Below are 20,672 nucleotides of genomic sequence, written 5' to 3'. Positions count from 1 at the left end.
GAGGGCTGAGAGGGTGACGGAGGGTGTCAGACGAGTGGAGGCTGCCTGTCAGGAGTGTGGAATCATCTCTGGGGGGCCTCAGCCAAGTGTTGCTGTCTGTTCCCTAAGTTACCCAGACGTGTGGCATCTCAGCATGCGCAGAACCCCCCTTCCCCGCCCGAAGCAGATGTATTCTAGAGTCAGTGCCCCATGCGGGAGCACATGTCTTTCCTTATTTTCTTTCTGTTAAGCCATCTGAGAAATGGGTACAGATTGGGCTTAGCACAGATGAAGTTTCACTGGGTTTCAGAACACTCGAACATTTTTTTGTGGAACGTTTGTGCTGTTAACTTTACCATTGGCAGAGCAGTTCATTTCCAAGTTATTATTATGATAAAACATAAAAAAAATTGGAAATTAGGCAGTATGGTCATAGTCATCCGTCTGTAACAAAACAGCCTGTCACCAGTATGGACAGACCTTGACCAGATGAATGAGCTCCCTTTTCCTCTTGTGGAAAGAAAGATTGGCATTAGATGATCTCTTCCAAGTCAGAAGTTCTTTGGTTTTGAAATAGACGGTTGGAATATACATAGATCATTAAGGAAATACAAAGCACAGTCCAGTTGGAGTATGGGGTAGAACTAGATGTAAAGTTAAATAACTACGTAATATTAGTCTTGGTCTTAGCTCAGGATGACTTTAGAAGGTAGAAGTCAGCTGTTGGCAAATTGCTTTCAGTACTCACGATCTGGAAGAAGATGTGAGACCACTGTGTAGTGCTGGTTTGCACCATGGACACAGTGTGGGTGAGAAGGGGGTGTGGTGATTGTTACTATCTCCTGTGTTGCTAGAGGCTCGGTCCTGGGGGAGCATCTTCTTAGGTGGTGTTGTTCACTTTGATTGTTTTAACTACCATCTGCTGATTCATGGTCTCCTATCATACCTGCATCTGAAACTCAGTTCTCATCTCCATGCTCCTATGGCCATGTGACATTTTCTGCTTAAAACCCTTTAGTGGTTTCCCATTTAGCTCAGGCTAAAACACAAAATCCTTGATACATCTCTCAGTGTATGTGCACTCTGCTTACCCTACCAGGTTCAGCATGTGCTGTTCTCCCCTGCACGTCTGCACTAAAACTGAGTGGTTTTCAGCTCCCCAAAAGGGGCAAGCGCTTTTGTGCCCCAGAGCCTTTGCATATACTCTCACCCCCAATTCATACTAATTCAGCCATTCTTTGTTCGAATTCATTCTTCCTTCTAGCCACAGCTTAAGAGTATCTTCCTTAGAGAAGGCCATATTTTATTTTATTTTTTTTTTATTTCTTTTCAGCATAACAGTATTCATTGTTTTTGCACCATACCCAGTGTTCCATGCAATACGTGTCCTCCCTATTACCCACCACCTGGTTCCCCCAACCTCCCACCCCCTGCCCCTTCAAAACCCTCAGGTTGTTTTTCAGAGTCCATAGTCTCTCATGGTTCACCTCCCCTTCCAATTTCCCTCAACTCCCTTCTCTTCTCCATCTCCCCATGTCCTCCATGTTATTTGTTATGCTCCACAAATAAGTGAAACTATATGATACTTGACTCTCTCTGCTTATTTCACTCAGCATCATCTCTTCCAGTCCCGTCCATGTTGCTACAAAAGTTGGGTATTCATCCTTTCTGATGGAGGCATAATACTCCATCGTGTATATGGACCACATCTTCCTTATCCATTCGTCCGTTGAAGGGCATCTTGGTTCTTTCCACAGTTTGGCGACCGTGGCCATTGCTGCTATAAACATTGGGGTACAGATGGCCCTTCTTTTCACTGCATCTGTATCTTTGGGGTAAATACCCAGTAGTGCAATTGCAGGGTCATAGGGAAGCTCTATTTTTAATTTCTTACAGAATCTCCACACTGTTCTCCAAAGTGGCTGCACCAACTTGCATTCCCATCAACAGTGTAAGAAGGTTCCCCTTTCTCCACATCCTCTCCAACACATGATGTTTCCTGTCTTGCTAATTTTGGCCATTCTAACTGGTGTAAGGTGGTATCTCAATGTGGTTTTAATTGGAATCTCCCTGATGGCTAGTGATGATGAACATTTTTTCATGTGTCTGATAGCCATTTGTATGTCTTCCTTGGAGAAGTGTCTGTTCATATCTTCTGCCCATTTTTTGATATGATTATCTGTTTTGTGTGTGTTGAATTTGAGGAGTTCTTTATAGATCCTGGATATCAACCTTTTGTCTGTACTGTCATTTGCAAATATCTTCTCCCATTCCGTGGGTTGCCTTTTTGTTTTGTTGACTATTTCCTTTGCTGTGCAGAAGCTTTTGATCTTGATGAAGTCCCAAAAGTTCATTTTTGCTTTTGTTTCCTTGGCCTTTGGAGACATATCTTGAAAGAAGTTGCTGTGGCTGATATCGAAGAGGTTACTGCCTATGTAGAGAAGGCTTTATTGATCCCAGATTGGTTAACCATCTTCTCCTTTCCTTCTAGTGTAATTCATTTGCCAGTTCCTTTCTGGATTGATTCTGTTGTGAGTTTTGTGTATGCCGGGCAGTCAACAGGTTCCCCTGATCTCCTTTCTCTTAGCCTACGTGATGGCATATGTGATGAACCCCTGTAATGTTCTCACTTGAAAGCGTACCCTGGCATTAGCTTTATATGAATGAATGATGTCAGTATAATGTCCACAGATAAAGGTCCCCCCGGGAAAAGATGTTTTGTCATGGTTGGACTTGGTGTCCTTGATGGTGACCTACACATTGTCCCTCATGGTAGATGACCATTGCCCTTCTAGCAGATAGACTTCTAACAGCATGATATAGATTCTAGTGACTTTTTTTTTCTATGCATACATTTGTTTAGAATACCCTAGGTCATTTACACAGTTTCCTCTTGGTATAGTGGTAGCAACCATACCTCACTAACTTCTCACCATTTTATACTTGCTTATGATTTAAAGTGAACAGAAACATGAAACGATGTTTAATATTGTTGGGCTTCTAGAATATACTATTCTAAAACGTAATAATGATATATTTTTGACACTTATGAAGACTCAGTTACCGGGTATAAGGTCTGGATTTTTGCTGAGCATGTTCCTAGTTTTTTCTCAGAAGTCATGCAAAAGAAGGTATGAAGAGAACAGGGAACAGGAACTACCACTTGATCTATAGAAAATTAGGCGCACAGTTGGGAGGAAGGAACAAAGATCATTAATTGACCTTGATAAGGGACAGAGTTGTCAGTATTTATGGGTGTGTGTGTGTGTGTGTGTGTGTGTGTGTGTGTGTATAAAATATACACATGCATGTATGATTATAAGTAACGTAATTATGATTGTATGAATATACTGAACCCTTGGGAAACAGGTTTTCTTGTTGCAGAAGGAGGTCTGTCCATTTGAGAAGTAATTCCTCTGAAGAATTGGTACAGGTTTCTTAGTCTCAGCACTTCGAACATTTGGGGCTGGATAATTCATTGCTGTAGGGGCTGACTTGGGCATTGTAGGGTATTAGGAGAATCCCTGGCCTGTACCGACTGGATTCCAGTATCAAACCCCTCTTCCACAAGGTTTGAGAACCAAAAATGCCTCTGGATTCTGTTGAGTGGCCTCCACAGGAGGTGAAATTGCCTGCATTTGAGAACCACTAGATTAGAATACTTGATGCTTTGGGTTCAGTCTGTAGTTCGAAGGGTGAGTGCTCCAGACATACCTGGGATCGGCAGAAGCAGGTGCCTGTCTATATCAGAGCTTCCATCTAGGAGATGGTGTGAGCACCCCAGCTTCTCTCGAGACTCATGCCAACAGCCCTTCACCTGCCTTGGGCATCTCATTTTGGATGTCTCTGAAGTAAATGAAGTCTGGCTCATTGATTTTTCTTTTTAACTTAAGTTTGAAGCACCAATCCAATTTTTTAAAATTAAAATTAAAATTTTTAAATTATTATTATTTTTTTAAAGATTTTTATATCTATTTGACAGATCACAAGTAGGCGAGAGGCAGGCAGAGAGAGAGCGGGGGAGGCAGGCTCTCTGCTGAGCAGAGAGCCCAATGCGGGGCTCGATCTCAGGACCCTGGGATCACGACCTGAGCTGAAGGCAGAGGCTTTAACCTACTGAGCCACCCAGGTGCCCCTGACTTTTTATTTTTTTAGAGAGGCAAGAGAGAGGGTGAGAGTGGGTGGGGAGGGGCTGAGGGAGAGGGAGAGAAAGAATCTTTTTTTTAAATTTATTTAACAGAGAGAAATCACAACTAGGCAGAGAGGCAGGCAGAGAGGCAGGCAGAGAGAGAGGAGGAAGCAGGCTCCCCGCGGAGAAGAGAGCCCGATGTGGGGCTCGATCCCAGGACCCTGGGATCATGACCTGAGCCGAAGACAGAGGCTTTAACCCACTGAGCCACCCAGGCGCCTCGGAGAGAAAGAATCTTAATCAGGCTCCACGCTGAGCATGGAGCCCGTTGTGGGGCTCAGTCCCACAACTCTGAGATCATGACCTGAGACAGAATCAAGAGTCGGATGCTTAATCGACTGAGCCAGCCAGGAGCCCCAGCACCAATCCAATTTTTAATTTTTTTAAATTTTTTTAGTTTTATGTTTATAGGAGCTCTGTGTCAGAAAGGGGACAAAGACCAAATACATATTTCTTATTATAAATAACAGTATCACAGTCCACTCCCTGGGCTTCAAACAAGGAACCCTTGTAAGAAAACATTCGTAAAGGTCAAAGGATCCTGGCACAGTACTAGAATCTTGTTCAGTCATCAATAACTATCTAGTCCATCAGCATGTCATATGAAAGGTCTCCCAGGATGAGGCCACTCAGGTTTGCAGGCCTCTATTCTTGTTACGTTCCAAAAGCAGGAGTGGTGTCAGCAATATATGGCTTCCCCCTTTCCAGCATCTGAACTCAAGAACGGCCAGATGGAAAAGAGGTACAGGGTGAGATTACGGGGAAGGGCAAGCTATGGGGAAAGGGGCATGGCGCTTCCATGCTGTTTTCCAGCCTGCCGTTCTCTACACTTCTCCACATGTTCACCAGCCAGAAAGCTTCCTTAATTTTACTTTCAGACCAACACAAACCCGCCTTCGCAAGGAGCTAGGCGATCACCCATGCAGTCCTATGGGCATTTGTTTGCTTCCTTCCTAGGTTCCCAAGTGCCTGGTACTCTGATCATGACAAAGCTGTTTCAGATCTGTGCAGAAATGAGGAAAATGTAGTGAGCTCCTAAAGATCAAAAAAATTTTTTAAACATGTATTTTTTTATTTTAGAGAGAGAGATGGAGAGAGAAAGAGAGAGAGAATGTGCATGAGTGTGGGAAGGGGCAAAGGAAAAGGCAGAGAGAGGGAGAAAGAATATCTCAAGCAGACTCCCCACCGAGTGTGGAGCCCCATGTAGGGCTCTATCTCAGGACCCTGAGATCATGACCTCAGCTGAAACCAAGAGTTGGATGCTCAACCGAGTCACCCAGGTACCCCAAGATTTAAAAGCTTTTAAAAAAATTCTAAGATTGTGGGGCACCTGGGTGGCTCAGTCGGTTAAGCAGCTGCCTTTGGCTCAGATCATGGTCTCAGGGTCCTGGGATTAGGCCCTGCACTGGGCCCCTTCAGTGGGAAGCCTGCTTCTCCTTCTCCTCCTGACTTGTGCTCTCTCTTGCTGTCACTGTCTCTGTCTCTCTCTTTCTCAAATAAGTAAATAAAATCTTAAAAAAAAATTCTAAGATTGCCATTTCTAGTTTCAAGTATGTTTGGGTGTGTATTTTAAATAGCTCTTCTTTAGGAAGCATTGGTAGCGATCAATGTTATTTGGGTTTTGTATTTCAGTATTTATTACATGGCACAACAGATACTGGAAACCTATGACAGTGCCCTGATAAAAATAAAATTGACAATATATGTGAAACTTCTTCGACAAAGTTGTGAATTAAGGGTGGTAAAAAGGGTATCTTCTCATTTTGCAGCTTGATGATATTAAGGAATATTGCTGAAAGTAATACCACACTTTTTTTCTCTTTGAGGTAAAAGCAGTTGACTCCCCTGCAGTTTTGACATAAGCAAATTCCATGTATTATTCATCTAATTCTAACTACAGTGAGAGAAAACATTTAATAAACTGTTTTTTTTTTAAACAAACTGTTTTAATCACTTTCCCCCTCTGAATGATCACAAAGGGACCATTAGATTTCTATGTTGAGATTATATTTAGCTCAAACAGAACTCTTCCTCCTTGCACTGTTAGAAAGAAAAACACTTAGTAAAATCTGTTCCCCAGCATTCATTTGGATGCAGTACAAACAGTGATTTAAGAGGTTGTCTCTTCCACGGCCATATTTTATAGCTACTTAGAGGGTGCCAACATCTGGCTTTTAATCCAGTTGAGTGAGTTAGGAACTGTTTTGTTTTGTTGTTGTCTGTCTTGAATATGGAAAGGAGCGCACTCAGAATTGTACTACTGGGGGGCTCAGATGGTTAAGTGTCTGCCTTCGGCTCAGATCATGATTTCAGGGTCCTGGGATTGAGCCCCACATTGGGATCTCTACTCACCAGGGAGCCTGCTTCTCCCTCTCCCTCTGCCGCTCTCCCTGCTTGTGCTCGCTCTCTTTCTCTCTCTCATGAATAAATAAATAAAAACAAAATCTTAAAAAAAAAAATCGTGCTACTGGGAAGGATTCCCAGTGAAGTTAATGTTGTTCCTCATGGTCCCTGTCTTCCTCCGTGCTGTTGGTCAGCTCCGGTTGCTTCTCTCCAAGACAGTCATTTGCATCTTACCAGGTTGAGTAGTGCCTGGTTAAAATAATAGACATCTTTGCAGGTAAATTATATACCTTTTCCTAGAACACGTTTTTGTTTTTGTTTTTGTTTTTTTTTTAAATCCCCACATCTAATCTCGCAAAGGTTTCTGTGAAGTAGGTCGAAGGCAAATGTTCCTCAGCTAATAGCACAACCGCGGCAGCTATCCCGTGGTTATCTCATTTCTTAGGTCACATAGCAAGTTTATAATAACTAGGTGGTTGACCCAAGAATTAGGGTTTTGGAGTCTCACACTTGGCCCGCAGTGGTCAACTTACTCTACTGTGCCCCTGTCATTTCCCCAGGAATTTTGTAGGAAATTGAAGTATTAGCTGATACTCCCATTTACTTCAATTATTTTTTATTAGTGCATATGCTGTGGGAAGGGAAGTTCTGCTTTATAGTTATTGAGGAGGGAGTATTCAAACTCCTGACTGCGGGATGTAAGTCTCTACTTTTCTAACCCCCCATCCCTCACTTGTTCCCCACGTGCTTCCTTTAGGACCCTGGGTTTCAAGGTGTGTCCCCAGACAAGCAGCGTCAGCAGCGCCTGGAGCAGCCAGAGATGCGGGTGCTCAGATGCCCTCCCTACCTGCTGCTGGGGAGGGAGCTGCGGGGCAGGGAGGGGCTGATGCTGACCACCCTCCCCCCTTCCTTAACTCCATCCTCCTAGAGAGGATTAAAGAGGCCCAGCAGTCTATACTGTAACCAGCTCTCTGAGTGCTTCTGACCCCGTGGAGTTGGAGAACCACAGGTTTCTGCGCCGTTCGCATGCACCTAACCTCCGAAGCTTATCCTGAGAATTCCTTTTTTTTGTTTGTTTTTAAGATTTTCAAAAATTTACTTGACAGAGAGATACACAGGGAGAGAGGGAACACAGGCAGGGGGAGGGGGAGAGGGAGAAGCAGGCTTCCTGCCAGGCAGGGAGACTGATGTGGGCCTCAATCCCAGGACTCTGGGATCACGACCTGTGCTGAAGGCAGATGCTTAACCAACTGAGCCACCCAGGCGCCCCTATCCTGAGAATTCTGGAGCACGTAGTCATCCCTCAACTTTTCCTGTAACCGAATGACAGTAGTGTAATGCTCTAAGTATTTGTATTTACTTGTCACTTGTGACAAGATCCCATTGGGTGTACATTGGGCCGTCTTCTCTGTGACGATTCAGGAATCTGTGGCTCCACATCCGTGGCTTCCCTGTGGCTTCCCCGTGGCGCGGGGCCTCTTGCAGAGTCTGCTTTCCGTGGCCCATGAGGAGAATGAGCTGGGATGGCTGTGCACCTTGTTTCATGGTGGCACCTAGACTCTGCTCCCTCATATTTCTTAGGTTCTTTTGGCCAGAACCCAGTCACATTAGTTTCCCCCAACAGCTGAGATGGGAAACTGTGTGGTCTTTGTGTCTGCCCAGCAAGACAACCCCGGACGGGGCGCATCTAGCCCAGCAGTGTCTGATTAAAATACAGTGCCAGTCACATGTGCAGCTTTACATTAAAAAAATAGTAAAAAGAAACAGGTGAAATGAATTTTAATGATGTTTTATTTAACCCAGTCTATTCAAAGTATTTTCCAGCATGTAATCAGTGAAAACTTAGGATATTTTACATTCTTTCTTTTCATACAAAGCCTCTGAAATGCAGTGTTTATTTTATACACAGAGCTTATCAGTTTGACCGGTCACACGTCAGATACTGGGTGGCCGCATGGGACTAGGGGCAAGCATGTTGGACAACACGAGGGTAGACTGTTTCTTCAGCCACTCATGGTATTGAAGTTACTTGTTTACAGCCCTTCATCTTGGTCCCTCACTGGATTGTCTGTTCCTCCCCTCTCAGTCCTGCCCTGAGCCCCCTGGTTTTGAAAAATGCCTGCGGAGCATTGATGGAGCAGGCAGGAGAGTTAACGCCCGAATCAGCTCGCTCACAAATGGATTGAGTAAATACGGAGAGCGTTCCATTAACTACTTTAGTGAATGTTCCTCGGAAGTTCTCTTAGGTGGTGACTGCTGGGTCACACAGAATATGACAAACGTGGTGTCCCACAGAAGGACAAAGTAAGCCCACTTAGCCACAGTGGTAACATGCATCACTGAGTTACAGAAAGTTGGAGCCGAAAAGAGCTTGACCATCGATAGTTTGGTGTCCTCATTTGATGAGCAGCTGTCCCCGAAACAAGTGGGGACTTGGAGGTGGCCTGTCAGGTCTGGGGAGCGGCATCTGCCGACACTTTTGGTCAACTTAAATGTATTGCAGTCAGTCTGGAAGTCCTGTGTTTCCCAGATTAATAGGCTGTAGCTATTTCAAAACGAGATGTTGGGGAAAGTGTTAACGCGGTCTCCATTTAAAACTGCTGCGAAACAAAACTTCTTTAAGGTTTTTTGTTTATTTTACTGCCTTCAGGTCTTAAATCAGGGACTGAGAAGGCTCATGAAAGTTGTCATCAATCTCATGTACATATCTGAGTGAGAGATTCTCTTTAAAAGGAAAATAAAGCCTGTAACTGGGTGAGGAGTATTTTTGTTTTGCATTACTGGCCTAATTGCAGTGAGTTGTGGAGGATACATATGGAGGATGTAAGTTTGGCATCTTATTCCTCTTATGGGGTAGGGAGGAGGAAATCCTTAGCAATGCAGGTTGCCTTTCTCTAAATAGATTGCTTTATTGCTTTTAGTTCTCAACCATAAAGGTCACACGTTTGAACTTGAATGAGAGCCTGTAACTGAGCTGGCAAACAACGTGTTTGTGAAAGGGTTCGAGGCCACAAAGCCCTAGGGTGGGTTTTGTTCTGTGTTCTCTTCAGGGAGGTATTGTGCTAATAAGCAAGAGTTTCGGTTTATGATCACACCCCTGAAAGTATTTGAGAGATCTGTGAAGCTTGTACTGCTCTGTAGGGCCTTTCTTACTGGCTCGGAATTGAAAGGCATGTCATTTTGGCAGGGATTGGGGGGAAAGGGACAGAGGAAGGTGGGTGACGGTTAGTACTGGTGGAAGAATCTACCCACAAAGTTGTATTTTCCCCCAAAGTCCGGCAGTCATTAATGAGTCAAAACCTGCCGCAGTGTTCTGATGCGCTTAGAGTGTGTGTTCCGTCCTGCGGAGAATATGCAAGCTTTTGGCCTCATCCTCACACCACCCCTGACTTGCAGCCAAGTGCGGTTGTCCTGTCGTACCTGTGCAGAGACCTGTCTGGGAGGCCAGCCGCGTTTTCTTGTATCGGATCTGCATTTAAACATCGTGGGTGTTCTTGTCTCTTTTAAGATAATAAATTAGGATCGGTGATTCTCAGACCTAGATGGATGAGAAAGCCTTTGGCGTAGGTGATGTGGGGAACAGAAGCAGAAGGAAATGTCGATAAAATTAAATTTGCTTATAACCTGCAGCCCATTGACAAAAACTCGAGGCAGGCAGAATGTAACATTCCTCCAGGAAAACTCCCAACTGTCTTAATGTTAGTGCTTTGCTAGAGGCAAAAACAACATTAACTTGACAAAAGTCAGGTCTCCTTCCATTGCATCTGTGTTTAAACGTGATGGGTGTTCTTGTCTCTTTCAAGTTAATAAATTAGGATCAGTGATTCTCAGACATAGAGGGATGAAAGCCTCTAGCGTAGGTATCATCTGGGTGCTGTGAAAAATACAGCGCAAGATTCCAAATGCAGAAGTTTTAGGTGGTTTCTGGAATCTGTATAATACAGAAGCCGCCGACATTTGACAGGTTAAGATTAGGAGGTGTTAAGGGGACATTCCAGATTAACAGGCAGCATTTCTGGAGGTGTGAGGAGGCGGTACAGACACTCAGTGGTCTTTGTGCCTAAGGTTTGGGGCAGGCAGTGGTGAGGAGGGCAGGGGAGACCACGGAGGCCACCTGGGGAAGGGGTGTCACTGGGGAGTCATTCCAGTTTAGCCCCGGAGAAACTGCTTTGCTCTGGGAGCCGATCCCCAGGTCATACTGTTTGTTTCTAACTTCCTTCCTGTGGGGAATTAAAATGAGAGGAAAGCCTTTGCCCTCACTCTGTCTGTTCCATACTTTGAACCATTAGGAGGTTTCACTTCTGTGTGAACAATTAAGTAAGATAAAGGACGTTTCAGTAGAGTGGGATTTTGGTCCTTTGCCCAAATAGCCTCAGTATTCCTTAATCATTTTAGGAAGAAGAACGTATGTTGAACTTGAGTTTAAATCTTGATCTGACAAGCTGGTCACTTGTAGACCTGTTTTAAAGATTTTTTTTTTTTTTTTTTTTTTTTTTTTATTAAATTTGACAGAGAGGGAACAAGAGAGCACAAGCAGGAGGAGAGGCAGTGGGAGAGGGGCTCGATCCCAGAACTGTGGGATCGTGATGTGGGTGGAAGTCAGATGCTTAACCAGCTGAGCCACCCAGGCACCCCTGTTTTAAACATAGATGTTGACTTATTTTTACAGTGAAGAAAAGTAAAAATTACCTTTTATTAGCCTGTTTAAAGTTGTTTCGGCATGTACCAGCTCTGTGACCTTGGGCCAGTTCTGTGACCTTGGATTAACGCCTTAACTTTTTTTTTTTTAAAGATTTTATTTATTTATTTGACAGACAGAGATCTCAAGTAGGCAGAGAGGCAGGCAGAGAAAGAGGGGGAAGCAGGCTCCCTGCGGGGTGGAGAGCCCAGGACTCTGGGATCATGACCTGAGCCGAAGGCAGAGGCTTTTAACTCACCAAGCCACCCAGGCGCCCCTAATTCCTTAACTTTTGTGGCTTATTTCCTCATATGTAAAATAAGAGTAACTGTCTCAGGGTTGAGGGAGGAATAAATATACTGTGTATCAACTGTGCCTGGCACAGAGTAAGCGATTGCTAAGTGGGGCCATATTGGAGCCTGACGCAATCCCATTCTGATCCCATCTGCATTTCAAGTTTTGTTTGTCGTGGCTTTTTTTGGCATTAATTTTGATTTTTACCTGAGAATTTCATTGAATTTCATCAATCTTGATTGCTGAGTTTTTAGTGCTTTCTGAGATTCTGCTCTGGAATTGTATGCCTCACTAACCTCTCCCCAGTCCTGCCCCTGGAGGAGCAGTTGTATGCATTACATGATTTTTAAAGATTTCCCAAATAATAATAAAAAAGTTTTAAAGTATAAATTTAAAATTTAAAAAAAGTTTGAAGATGTATTTAGTTTAAAGTAATTCATGCTTATTATGAGGAAAGTTTAAAATATATAGGTAGGTAGAAAGAAGGGTAAATAAAAGCTTTTGTTCTGTATTTCAGACACAACCGCTATTAACATTAAATTTCGGTTGCTCCCCTAAGGAGATGTGTGTTCAAAAGGGAGATGAAGTTATCTATTTAGTTATCAGGTTTAAGATTGGTTTTGGAGCATAGTAACAATGCAAACTTAAGGTAAGTTATTTACCTTAAAAGAACACCAGTTGCTACAAACAAAAATGCCTAATCTAGTGTTACTATTGTAAAGGTTAATTGAACTGAATTAAATGAGGATATATGTCGAGGGCCAAGCACATAGTAGGGACTCGGGCAATGTTTTCCTTGCCCACCTCTGCCATCCCCGCAAGCCACTCATGCGCTTCCCTTTCCTCCTCTCTTCTGTGTTGAAATTCTTGTGTGACAGTTACAAACTAATAGTAATAAGTGAGTATTGACTTATAGATTTAGGTCTTGGCAAAGCATAAATGGAAGTGTGTGCCTGGAGGGCTCCTACGTGCTTATTGGAAACCTTGTTTGCTTTGTGTTTATTTTACTTTCTAGTTTTGAATGAGCAGAGGGACTCTAAGATCTGGCCCCTCATTGCGGAGGGGCAGTGGAATATTCACAACCACTGGTGTTCAAGTTTTCAGAGCTTGATGAACTATCGCCTTGTCCCTTTTAACCATAACTTTTCCCGGAAATGTTTTTCCCCTTGTTTGAGAGGGGACCGCTGAAGCCCACTGTGCTGCATATATAAAACTTCAGGAATGTAACAGAAGTAACAGGACTATTCAGCAACCTCAGTAAAGGACCAGAGGTGGCCACAGCTCCATGACCGTCACCGTCGCCACCACCGCCACCACTGGTCTCTAAGGTGGTTGTGTGTGTTTTGATTTGGCAGTGCAGAGGTGGGCGGTTTTGTCATTGGCCCTCCCCACACACTGTGTTTGTATCTCCTGCTCTGGTCCCTTTATTTGTAGCATATCTATGAAGAAATTCATTAAGATGAGTTCCATATTTTTACAAGCTCTCATGGGGGAAAGTTTGGCTTGTCAGGATGTGTTGTCCAGGAATAACGTTGGAGCCCCCTACAACTGGCTTTGTTTCCTATTCCTTGGCAATCTCTTACTTTTACATCGGAAATCCATCACAATGAGCTTGGAAGAAGTGGAAGACTGCTTTAGGCGGCAGGATGAGAAGGGACACATCATCTTCCCTACTGATGAGTTTATCTTATGGAAGGGACATAATCTACCGCTTTTTAAAAGCGGGGACTTTCCAATCATTGTTGGGGAACTGGGATGATTGTAAATGGTCATTGTCTTTTAAATGCCAGTTTAATTAAGCCAGAAGTCCTAGGGGGTAGCCTGCAACTCACTTTGCCAAGTTTCCTCCTGGTGGACTTTCCGAAGCCTGGGGGTGTTTTCGATTTTGCCAAAGTAAGTGTCCAGCTTTTGCCTGGAGGCCTGTCTCTCTCCTGCCCCGGGGGTAGGTAGCTCATGGCCATGAACCGTGACACCTGGGAGTCACAGCCCTGTGCCCCCTGCCAGCTTGCCCCATCTCCATCATCTGTCAGTCACGGGGGTCCACCACTTTTGTACCACACCATCACTGATGGAACACGCGTTAAGTAATGTTAACATATACAGAGATTGCACGGAACCCATAAACTTGGAGGGTGGTTATTTGTGGTTTTCATTAGGTTGCTTTGGGAGGTGCACATATGGGGAGAAGTGAAGGAGTGGATATTTGTCTTCTGTTTATAATGGAATGAGGCATTTAATTTAGAAAGAAAAACTTCAGTGCTTAAAAAAAATCTTTCGGTGGTTTTTCTCACTATGCATATGTTTCCCAGCCCTTAGCCTCAACCGTTTCATGTAGTGAGGAAAGTTAGAAAATCCTTCATTTCAACTCCTGTGAGGCGTGGGTCTGTGACAAATCAAACCAGAGTGAGGCAATTTATCATTTATTTTCTAAGCAAGCATTTATGGACTGCCTTCTCTGTACACACCACATACCCCTGCCCTTGCTGCAGTGCTTAAAGCTGACAGGGGGACATCAAATGCGCTGGGATGGCCCCGTCAGGGTGACGCCTTGCTCAGGGTTGACGCTGTGTGGCGGGCGGGGTGTTGGTAACCCAGGCTGGGAGTTTCGTTTCCTGAAAAAAATCAGGCACATGATGTTTTCCTTTGCCTTTGTAAGTTTCCATCTCTAACACAAATCATTGACACTGTTGGCTGAATTATCATTATTGTGTTTAAAATAAACTGACAGTTTATAGAAAAAATATTGGTGTGCAGAGCGTAAAAGCTCTTTATCCAGATTGCTAGGATCCTAACTCTTCAGTAAATCCATCCAAGAAATATTTTTTAAGCAACTACCCTGTATTAGGACCTAGGAATAGAGCAGTGAACAAAATAGACAAAAATCTCTGCACTCACAGAGCGTCTTCTCTTTCTCTCTCTCTCTTTTTTAATTGGGATTAGACAAATAAGGAAAGTAGAATGCAGAATGCCAGATGGTGATGGAGGCTGTGGAGAAAGGGAAGCAGGGAGAGGGAATGTCTCTGGTTGGGGTGGGGCTGTCTTCAACGGAGAAGCTTCTGGAACATTGTGGCTGCATGCAGTCTGTGTTCCTGCACGCAGTGGGACATATCCATGATCCACTTGGGTCTTCGGAATGCACGGAATCTAGTTAGAATGGTAATGGTGGACATGCTGGACCCTGTTTTCCAGAGGAGGGACCTGGGGCTCCCAGGGTGGTAAGGTTGTGCTGAATTCACAAAGCCAGTGCCAGGGAGCAGTCTCTAGAAATGGAAGCACCGTCCTGTTTTAATTGCTTCATCTGGAAACGGAGCCTTCTTTAGGGCCTGTGCCCTGCTGTCCCAGCACTGTGAGCTTGCTTACCCCAGAGCTGTGTAGAGAGGGCAGCCGGCCTCCCCTTGCTCCCCCTCCTCACCCATTTAACATCCCATAGTCCTTGTCATCTGTCAGCCTCTCAGCTCGGCCCCTGCTCCCCTGGAGGAGGGTCCTCCACATTTCGGACATCTTCCATTGAGCATCAGACACGTTTAGAAATAGAGCCACTGTTTGGTTTTTGTGTTTTTTTGTGTGCATTGGGGAAATGTGATTTTAAAATGTTCATCATTCTGGTGGGATGGTTTTTTTCCCCCTACATCTCATCAGTAAGGGAAGTTTTAATAGTTCATGTCGACATGTAGAGCTGGAAAGATTTTTATTAGTGTACGGCCTTCGCTTTATACGAATAAAGTATATTTATTTATAAAGAATAAAGTATATCTGGGTTTGTGGGACCCAGAGAGGTCAAGTGTTAGCACACAGCTGTTGAGTTATAGTGGGGGCCAAAACCTTGATGTGAGCTTTTTCTATACCATTATTTTGCAATACAGCATATTTGGGTTTGTTTTTTTTTTTCTGAATATAGAAGTAATAAGTGCTTTTGAAGAAAATTTAGAAAGTAAGATTTTAGAGAAAAGTAATTCCTAGTAGTCTCACATACCAGAGTTAATCAGCAGTCACATTTTTTTTCAGTCTTGTATGTGCATGTTATTGTGGGCATTTTCTTTTCTTTCTTTTTTTTTTTTTTTTAAAGATTTTATTTATTTATTTGACAGAGATCACAAGTAGGCAGAGAGGCAGGCAGAGAGAGAGAGGAAGGGAAGCAGGCTCTCCACTGAGCAGAGAGCCCGATGCGGGGCTCGATCCCAGGACGCTGGGATCATGACCTGAGCCGAAGGCAGGTCACTGAGCCACCCAGGTGCCCCTGTGGGCATTTTCTTCATGTCATTAAAAGTTCTCAAAAAACATAATTTGTATTGGTTACTGTATTTCCCCTGTTTTGGAGGCAGACTTTCTTGGCCTTGGGTTGTCCATCTGGCATTACATTTCCTATGACGGCCTGTCGCTGACTTGGCCTTCACCGAACAGAGGAGTGGCTGCAGGTGTTGACAGGGCTGATTGCCATCGGTCGGCTTGTTTACTTAACTGGCCTGGTGTTTAAATTGCTGTTGTTGCCTCTACTCAGAATTTGAACCTGCTGAAGTGAAGAGCTTCGTATGCCCAAGCTTTGCTCGGCTCTCTAGCTCATTTCTCTGGACCCGTTTCCTTATTCTGTGAGTGGGCGATCTTCCCTCGGCTCCTTCTCTGAGTGCTAAACTCCACCGGCCTCTTCCCCCCGCAAAATCACAAACACACACAACATTTTGAATGTAATTTCAGAGGGTTCATAGACCGCTTTCCCCCCAAGTTCAGCCTTGGATTCTAGGCTCTGAACCACTGGCTAGATGATAATGCATATTTCATTTCTGTGATCATTTGATTAAATCTCTGATGACTAGAGAAATAGCAGTGAACATCAGACTTTGTCAGTTTTTTTTTTTAAAATATTAACTATTCAGTGAGGCCCAAGGGTCTAATGCAGAAAACCCCTTCATCTCTCACCTCTGCCTGCCCCCACACCTATTTCTCTTTTTGTCACAATCTCTCTCCTCTGCTATAACTGTTTGTCACTTCGCCCTCTGCATCTGTGGCCTCTGATCCTGTTCTGTTTTGCTGCTGCTTGTGCCTTCTGTTTTTCTATGTATGTTTTTCTCAGAAGGCCAGATCATTTTCCTGACACCTTTTCTTTTCTTTGGCCGGCACGCTGACTAGTAACAGTACACTGTGGAAAATCGTTAGTCATTTGCTCCTTTTTGTGATTTTTCTTAATAATTTGTACTTAACTATGTCACATTTTCCCAGATCAAGAGAAAAGAGATGATCACTTTGGAGTAGATGTGTGTGTGTGTGTGTGTGTATACAGTTATTTAATATTTAGATACATATATTTAATATATATTGAAGTCTCTACCTCAGATGGGTGTATGTCTCTTTATGTAGATACTTTATTTCAATATACTTTTACTGTAAAGGCATATATTTATATACATAGATATATAAAATTTTAAATATATAAAATTTAAAGTCTCTGATCATATCTATATATCTTTAAACTTAATTGTTAAGTTTTAAATATCCTTCTGATACGGTGGGAGTCCCTAATGAGGAGAGTGAAAATTTTGTTGAGGTAATTGATATTTATTCCTTGTATGGGTTTTAGCTGCAGCAAAATGCAGTTTTTGTTTTATTTTTTTATGTTTTTATTTTTTAATTTTTTATTATTTTTTAAAGATTTTATTTATTTGTCAGAGAGAGAGGAGCGAGAGTGAGCACAAGCAGACAGAGTGGCAGGCAGAGGCAGAGGGAGAACCAGGCTCCCCGCCAAGCAAGGAGCCCGATGTGGGACTCGATCCCAGGATGCTGGGATCATGACCTGAGCCGAAGGCAGCTGCTTAACCAACTGAGCCACCCAGGTGTCCCACAGTTTTAAATTTTATATAATTCCTTGCTAAAAACAATTTTATTTCTACTTCTTCAAGGTTCACTTGTACTGTTTTCAAGTATACCTTTGTCTAAAAAATGTCTAGCAAGTTTTGCAGGATAACATTTTCTTAGCTGGGAGAGAGGAACATTTTAATTATTAGTAAATGGTCCATTGTGTTTCAGGTGTTGAACAGTTGAATGCTTCTGCCTTAATTTGGGCCATTAGCAAATGAAAATGTTGGCATATTTCTGCAACTACCAAATTTTATTTTAGAGATAAAGATAACCAGAGACACAAAACTAACAGAAGCATTAAATTCAGCAAATGTGTTTTGAGTGCTTGCAGGACTTAAGATACTGGAGGTGCACAGGTGGTTAAGGTATAGTTCCTGCCCTCATGAATTTATGGTCTCATCGAAGAGTGTGACCCGTACAAACTTAATAAAAGGAGGACTGTGAAAAGCTCCAGAGTAGAGGTGAATAAAGGAAGACCCAGATGGCTAGCAGAAGAGGAGCTAGTCAGTTCTGGCTAGGAGGATCAAGATAGCATTTAAACTGGGTCTTAAGCCATGTGTAGGAGTCCGGGGTCAGAGGGTCTTAAGCTCCCTGTTTCTCAGAATGTGATGGAACTTCCTGATGGGGGCCATAGAGTCTACAGTTAGCCTTCCTTACAGTAAAAAATTGCTCTTGGAAAATTCCATATTTTTCTATACAGATTTCATGGTTTTGGGTACCCAGCCTGTATAAATAATTTGTGTGAATATTAAAACTTGAAAATTGAAACTCATATACAGAAGCATTCATTTCATCCTTCTCCTCCCAAAGGGTTTACTTCATTCTGTTTAAACAGTAAAATTCTGCATACCTTTAATACATGTTAGTAGGTGTTTTTGTTATTGTAAGAATTGTACAAGTTAATGTGTGAAAGAACTTGAGGTTGCTAGACAGTAGGAGCTCAGTAAATGTTGGTGGACTTGAACCCAGAAGTCCAGGAAATACCTTGTTCTTTGAAATGCTGCAAAGGAACCCTTGGCCACCTACTTCCCATCCTTCTAAGATGGCATTTCCTCTTGTGATTGCTCTGGCCAGATGTCCCTCTCATGTTCTCAGACATCGGTCTCACAAACCCTTTAGAGAGTTAAATACTGTACATGTGACTCCCCTAGACTGGCAAACTTCTGAAGTGTTGGTTGTCCTAAACAAGCCGAGAACCAGAGCACTTGACATTGCCTGAGAAGTTACGTAGCAGGAAAGCTGGCAATAGTATCTCCATTCTTCTCCGTCCTGAGAATTTCCTTCTCTCATAAGTTGGACCTTTTGAAGGTGGTAGATTACATGATCATCTTGCTCTCAGCATTGCTTTCCTTTATCCAGGATTTAAGTATCATGCTCTCAGATGGTGGTGAGAAAGCGGTGTGAACTTGGCTGTTGCATTTCCTGTAAACACGTTGAGAACTAGTACATGAATCAGTCCCTTTTTATGCAAATCTCTGTGTGAGAAATTAAAAAAATTTGTTTTTCTTTCTTTTTACCTTGGAGTGTTTTCTCATTTTGGTGATATGAATTAGGGAACTTAACCTCTGTCCTGGCTACCTGGAAGCTCAGAACCAATTTGAAGTTTTTTCCTTGATCACAAAAGAAATATCAATTCATTGCTAAGATTTTGAAAACCTTAAGAAGATGCCTGGTTTGGGGCACCTGGGTGGCTCAGTGGGTTAAAGCCTCTGCCTTCTGCTCAGGTCATGATCCCAGGGCCTTGGGATCAAGCCCTGCATCAGGCTCTCTGCTCAGCGGGGAGCCTGCTTCCTCCTCTCTCTCTGCCTGCCTCTCTGCCTACTTCAGATCTCTGTCTGTCAAATAAATAAATAAAATCTTAAAAAAAAAAAAAAAGAAGAAGATGCCTGGTTTGTGGCATGAGCGCAGGGGTTCAAGGTCACCGTTCAGAGGCAGCTATCATAATCAAGCTGCGAACCGGAAAGACCAGTTGTTTTGAAATTGCCGAAGCATTTTGTGGCGTCCTGTCCCATGGTTGGTGAAATTGTCATTGTAGTTCACACAGCCAAAGTCTGGAATTTAAGATAAGGGCCAATTTCTTCTGCTGGGAATAACAACAACAGTAACAATAGTTACCTTTTATGGTACCTTCACTGAGGTGTCAGTGGAAGGTTTTTTTTTTTTTTTTTTTTTTTAAAGATTTTATTTATTTGTCAGAGAGAGAGACATAGAGAGAAAGATCACAAGTAGGCAGAGGCAGAGGGAGAAGCAGGCTCCCTGCCGAGCAAGGAGCCCGATATGGGACTCGATCCCAGGACGCTAGGATCATGACCTGAGCCGAAGGCAGCCGCTTAACCAACTGAGCCACCCAGGCGTCCCAATAGTTACCTTTTAAATGAATACCTACTATGGACCTAGCACTGTGTTATGCCATTTTTATGTTTACCTTCTCCAAATTACCTTGATTAAACCCAGACACTGCCTTCACCTTCAGCTGCTGATGAGTAGCTTTTACATATTTTATTTTTTTTTTAGCAATTGGCATAATTGGAACAGACAACTGTTTCATCGAATCATGGTTAAGAGTGTATACACTGGGGGCGCCTGGGTGGCTCAGTGGGTTAAGCCGCTGCCTTCGGCTCAGGTCATGATCTCAGGGTCCTGGGATCGAGTCCCGCATCGGGCTCTCTGCTCAGCGGGGAGCCTGCTTCCCTCTCTCTGCCTGCCTCTCTGCCTACTTGTGATCTCTCTGTCAAATAAATAAATAAAATCTTTAAAAAAAAAAAGAGTGTATACACTGGATCCATATTGCCACTGCTCGCTGTGTTACCTTCCGCACGTGTGTAACCCTTCTGTGTATCAGCTTCTGCATCTGTAAAATGGGGAGAACCATGTTACCTCCTTGGATGCTACAAAGATTACGAAAATTGTCCATGCTGGGCACTTGCAGTCTTCATACAACAAATAACCTTTTAAATTACTTACTTACAGATTGTAAGTAATTTTGACCAAATACACAGGATAGCATTTCTCTCAAAGTCTTGACCTGCTGGCGACTTAATGAAAATGAGGAATTGAGGAAGAATTGGGATATTTAGAACATCTCAAGCTATTTCAAGAAGTTGTTCAAATTGTTGGTTATGCTGTACTTTACTGAGGCTGTCTGTCTGCTTAGTGTGTGGCTTCAGATTTTCTTGCCTCCTCTGATTTATAGGATAATTTTTAAGTTTTGATGTAATTGCTACTTCAATTCTGTATTTATGTAACTGAGGCTCTTCGGGGTTTTTTGTTTTTTGGTTTTTGGTTTTGGTCTGCTTGTAATATTATGAAGATAGGTTTTTACAGTCGATATGTCATACT

General features: G+C 43.1%; 1 protein-coding gene across 13 annotated transcripts in view; it reads left to right on the top strand.

Moving 5' to 3' along the window:
* Window positions 1–20,672, top strand: part of DOCK9 (dedicator of cytokinesis 9) — a 283,179-nt gene that overhangs the window by 85,751 nt on the left and 176,756 nt on the right. The window lies entirely within an intron of this gene.

Source organism: Meles meles, chromosome 14 (assembly GCF_922984935.1).
Source record: "Meles meles chromosome 14, mMelMel3.1 paternal haplotype, whole genome shotgun sequence".
NCBI lineage: Eukaryota > Metazoa > Chordata > Mammalia > Carnivora > Mustelidae > Meles > Meles meles.
This window is presented reverse-complemented; position numbering and strand designations above follow the sequence as displayed.